The sequence below is a fragment of the Sinocyclocheilus grahami genome, unplaced genomic scaffold, assembly GCF_001515645.1.
Source record: "Sinocyclocheilus grahami isolate Dianchi unplaced genomic scaffold, SAMN03320097.WGS_v1.1 scaffold1718.1, whole genome shotgun sequence".
NCBI lineage: Eukaryota > Metazoa > Chordata > Actinopteri > Cypriniformes > Cyprinidae > Sinocyclocheilus > Sinocyclocheilus grahami.
In genome coordinates, this window is record NW_015506897.1 from 1 (window position 1) to 5,603 (window position 5,603).

The window sequence follows — 5,603 nt, forward strand, 5'->3', positions numbered from 1 at the left end:
TAAGCAACTTAATTATAATTGGTTTATAAACATTATTTTAAACACAATGCACTTTTTCTGCAGATAGTCATGTTATCTTATGCTTTGAATGATGCGCCCTCTTGTGGCCTCAGGAGAGAAGCCAAAAGCTTTTCTTCACCCTAACGGAAATTATGTATTTTAAATTAGAATATAATTCGAATTTTGATCATATTTAAGTACAAAATTCGAATTGAGTTTTTCAGCCATTTTGACAGCCCTAACGCACATACACATCAAAATAAAATGTAGTTAGTGTATGGGCTACGTGTGGCCGAACAGTGTAGCGAAATGAAAAACAATGAAACGGTGTTGGACCTTTGCCTGGCCGGGGGTGGTGAGGAGGTGTCAGATCTTAAAACTGTAGCGAGTGTTGGGGCTGCAGATCTCTGTTGAGGTGGCACTGGAGAACTTGGCCTTGATAGTTCTGCTAACGTATTTATGTAAAATCATTTTTAAAAACTAATTTACAAAATTTAATAATACCTTTTTTTCCTGCATGTAACAGCTTTGATTATTTGATGTGTCCAACTGACATTCAGAATAAGAACATACAGTATTTCACAACATCAATATAACATACTAACTTTCTGGCCTGCATATGGGGAAGCAGAAAGGACATGACTTTTTCATATTTGCATTCTCTGCTGCTTTCACCAGAGCCACTAGAAAGATTTCTTACAAAGACATCCCTTAGCATCTTCCACCTCTTTTTATAGTCATTTACTGTGGGAAAAACTCGAATAACTACATACTTTTGTCTGTTTTTGTCAGATTCCTAGGAACTGGGGAAAGCTTCTCAAGCCTTGTCCAACAATATCATCTTGGGAAAAGCATTGTTGCTAGGAGTGTGCATATGATTTGCAGGACAATTGAGAGCCAAATGATGGCAACGCAGTTTCCAAAGCCAACAGAAGACGTGGAGAGTCATCACCGCCAAATTTTGGTCTAAATGTAACTTTCCAAACTGCATCAGTGCCATTGATGGCAAACATGTCAATATAGTGGCACCTGCACATTCAGAGAGTATGTTCTTCAATTACAAGAAGACGTTCTCTATTGTTCTGCTTGCACTGGTTGATGCATACTACAAATTTGCATTTGTACATGTCGGAGACTTTGGCCGCACCAGTGATGGTGGGGTTTTTCAAAACTCTTCTCTTGGCTTTGTCTGTGCCAGAAGTTATCCCTTTACCAGGATCTGGTGTTCAGGATCCCATGCAATTTACCATGGATGCAGATGCAGCATTCTCCTTGAAGACCTACATGATGCGACCATTTCCAGGCAACAACATTCCAAGATGGAGGCGCGTTTTCAATTATAGGCTGTCTCGAGCCAGGATGATGGTAGATAACTGTGCCTTTGGCATTCTTTCAGCAAGATGGACAGTACTCCATACTAGATTGAAGCCAGAAAATGCGGATTTCGTGGTAATGGCAACATGCATCTTGCATAATTACCTCATGACCCCATCTCAGAACCAAACATGACTAGATGAGGCTGAAAAGAGAGGCAATGTGCTGCCACCGGTCAGAAACATGGGTGAAAACGGGGAGTGTAGAGAAGCGTACGATGTGTTTGAAAGGTTTTACGCATTTTTCTGCGTCAAAAGACCCCGAGCCGGCAAGATACCCCGGAGCCTCCGGTCAGCCAAGTTAGCCTTAAAGCAGCTCAGGTGGGGCATCAGATGGATCTTAGTTTCTCATGGTCCCCTTGTCCGGGTGATAGTCCTCTCATGTTTCCAGAAGGAGAGGTGAATAAGGAAGTGGTGGGCCAGGCTGGTTCAAGATCATATCCTCCACGCAAAAAATCTCCCAGTACTTCACTACATGCCCCTCGAGGGTCCAGAGTTGAGCACACCGGCCCCGCAGGTTTGGGAAACCCGTCACTGGCCTCCAGGAAGAGGGTCAGATGGCAGCTCAAAGCCTGCATAAGAGGCATGATCATCATGGGGACAAGTATCAGAACTGGAATTTGGCCCCGGTAGGGCCCATTCTTTTCCTGGGGGACTCGAATTTGTGCCGTCTGCCACACATAGCTAATAGAAAAAGGGGAGTGAATTATTACCTGGGGGCGAATCTGGCACAAGCATACCACATTATTATAATTAAAACCCCAGTGTCGATGGAGAACCAGCATGTGATCCTCTCATTTGGCTTGAACAATAGGGAGTAGGGGAACCCAGGAAATGTGGGGAAAACTGTGGAACGTCTACTAGGGGTTGCTTTTCAGACTTTCCCAAATGCAGTGATCCACGTTCCTATGATCAATTATGAATAGGCTTTGCCGGGGCGGTTGGTGGAGAACATCAAAATGCTTTGGACCCCAGTTACTGCCAAGGGCATGTTTAAACATTGGATGGGCCATTTAAACTTGGGCTAAAAGGTGCCATAAAACAGGGCCCATTGTTAAACAGATCCATTATCAACCTGTCCTGGACACTTAACTTACCCCCTGCACAGTTATATTTGCTGGATAAAGATTTACCACTTATTCCCTCTCACTTAGTAAGGTCATTTGACAGGGGGTCCCTTTTGGCGGACTTGGGTCGGTTTCAGGTTAAAATGCAGAGGGCTTTTTTTGGGGCCAGGCCCCATCTCCCAATTTGACCCTGGGAGAGATGGAGGCTTTGGAGGAATTATCTTGTAGGCAGGACATTGTAATAACACCAGCAGACAAGGGGAGTGCGGTAGTGATTATGGACAGGCCGCAATATGTGCAGGAGGGTCTGTGGATTTTTATTCTAAGTTGACAGCCCCTATTTTTCAGGATTCTGTTCCCCGTATTGAGCGGGTTGTGTGTTCCTTGGTTCAGGAGGGTTTCATTTGTCAACGGAAGGCGAGTTATTTACTGGGGGAGCTCAATCCTAAGCCGAGACGCTCTAATATACTCCCAAAAGTTCATAAGCCCTGTGACAAATGGCCCACCCCTTTTATGCCCCCGGGCCGCCCTCTAGTCTCTGACTGCGAGAGTTGCAGGGTGGCAGAGTTTATCGTTTTCTATTTGAATCCTGTATAGACTAAACCAGTGGTCGCCAACCCGTCAATCAATCGTGATCGACTGGTAGATCTTTATCTCTGTCCCAGTACAAAAATACATTACATTATGTAGCGTCATTTCACAAAGCTAAAGTGAGACCATTCTGCTTTTGCTTTAAATCCTGAAAATATACATAAAATAGGCATAGTGATACATTCACAACCTGATTGGTCGGGTTGAATGATGTATATTTTGTGACGGAACTCACCGAACACCTCAAACAAAAGCTGTGGAGCAATGAGGAGGTAAAGTGCCATTTATGAGCTCTTCGTGAGTTTACAGGTGGTGAAAATAAAATCATAAATACACGCAGCAATGAGCTCTTAGTCCAGCAGACGGCATTAGGTGTGTTTGACTTAAAGCGGTGCTGAGCAGACCCTGCTCTGTTTCGGTCTGCGCAGCAGGTGAAAGGCTTCTCTCCAGTGTGAATTCTCAAGTGAATCTCAAGGTTTGCTTTGTCTGAGCAAGTTTTTCCACAGTGATGGCACATGAAAGGCTTCTCTCCAGTGTGAGTTGCTACATGATTCTTATATTGTCTCCTGTCCGTGAAACTCATGCCACACTCACGACATATAAAACTGTTCTCTCTTAAGTGAATCCTCATGTGGACTTCAAGGTTTCCTTGTTGATCGAAACTCTTTCCACACTGAGAGCATATGAACGGCTTCTCTCCAGTGTGGCTTCTCATGTGGACTTTGAGTTCTCCTTGTAGATAGAAACTAATTCCACATTGAGGGCACGTGTAAGGTTTCTCTCCGGTGTGAACTCTCACGTGGTCTTTAAGGGTTCCCTTTTTAATGAAACTTTTTCCACATTGTTGGCAGGTGTAAGGCTTTTCTCCAGTGTGAATTCTATTATGAACTTCAAGGTTTCTTTTCCCTGTTAAACTCTTTCCACACTGTTGGCAGGTGAAATACCTTATAGCTCCTGTCTTTTGAGCTATTTTTCGTGAAGAAGTCTTCTTAGTCTGCAAGCAACTTAAGTTTTCTCTAGTTAAATCATGATGTTTCTCATACTGATCTTTGTCTTTCATTTCATTCTGTTCTTGACTCTCCTCTTTGTGCATCAAGTCTAAAGCAAAAAGAGACCAAATCAGGATAAGCCCATTTTAATGCCACAAAGCAACAGACATCAATACATTTAAGACATTTAAAGCATCAATAACCAACAACATGTATGCTAGATACCACCAACTAAGCTACTGAAAGAGGTGTTATAATGTCCCAAATACTTTTCAAGCCGGAAGTTATCAAACCCCTTATTTGCCATTTACATCTAAAATATTAGAAAAGTATTGTCCTCTCAGCTATGTTCAGTTTTGCACAGAAACTGTATTTGTGAACAATTTCAGTATTTCAGTCAGTATTAAAGAAACTGTGCTTTTTTTACACATATAATCATGGTCATTTCTTCAGGTGCTATTAGATCTTATGACAACACAGGCCAAAACATTCTCTCGGATAACTTGAGAATTATTTTTGGTATTTGTGGACAAGAATTAGTTAATGTCTCATATACCCGACCGCTTCTACATAAAGAGACATCTCATCACAAGCTGCGTTTCCCTTCAAATTGCGCAAATTGAAATTGCTGATTGAAAATACGCCCAATGGAAATGTGTCAATTATGCAAAAACTCTCATATCGCAACATTTTTTTTATGCTCGCATGAGGTGGTTTTTCAGGCAATTTGAAGAAGGAATATTTTGCAAAACAGTTTTTTTTTGCATTTACAGGTCACTTGGCGTATGTAAAAGTCATATGATCATTCTTTAATGTACTATAACCTCCAAGAAACACCTCATACGTGGCTGCTCTCAAGTATAATGGGCTTTTCTTGCTATTATTGCTTAGATAACCACTTATTTACACAGCACTCATCTGCGGTGCATTACGGCTTAGACACGGCCACTGGACCCACTCTAGTCAATGCTTGCGGAGCGGCTCTCTGCGCTTCTTCGCTTAAGATACTACATCTCCTTTGATTAAAAATAATGGCTAGTGCGGTGGCTGTGATATACATAAACCTACCAACGAATGTCGGCATGATTTATCACGAGAGGAACAGTTTACATTTTAGGCGCATTACATCGGTGGTGGAAACGTTGTAATTTTGCAATAGGATTTTTATCGACATTTATAAAATATTGCAAATGTTTTGCGCAAATCTGTAATGGAAATGCAGCTACACACAAGTATGGAGTGCCACAGGGCTCAGTATTAGGTCCTCTGCTTTTTATGCTTGTAAATGTACAGTGGGTACGGAAAGTATTCAGACCCCCTTAAATTTTTCACTCTTTGTTATATTGCAGCCATTTGCTAAAATCATTTAAGTTAATTTTTTTCCTCATTAATGTACACACAGCACCCCATATTGACAGAAAAACACAGAATTGTTGACATTTTTGCAGATTTATTAAAAAAGAAAAACTGAAATATCACATGGTCCTAAATATTCAGACCCTTTGCTCAGTATTTAGTAGAAACACCCTTTTGATCTAATACAGCCATAAGTCTTTTTGGGAAAGATGCAACAAGTTATTCAC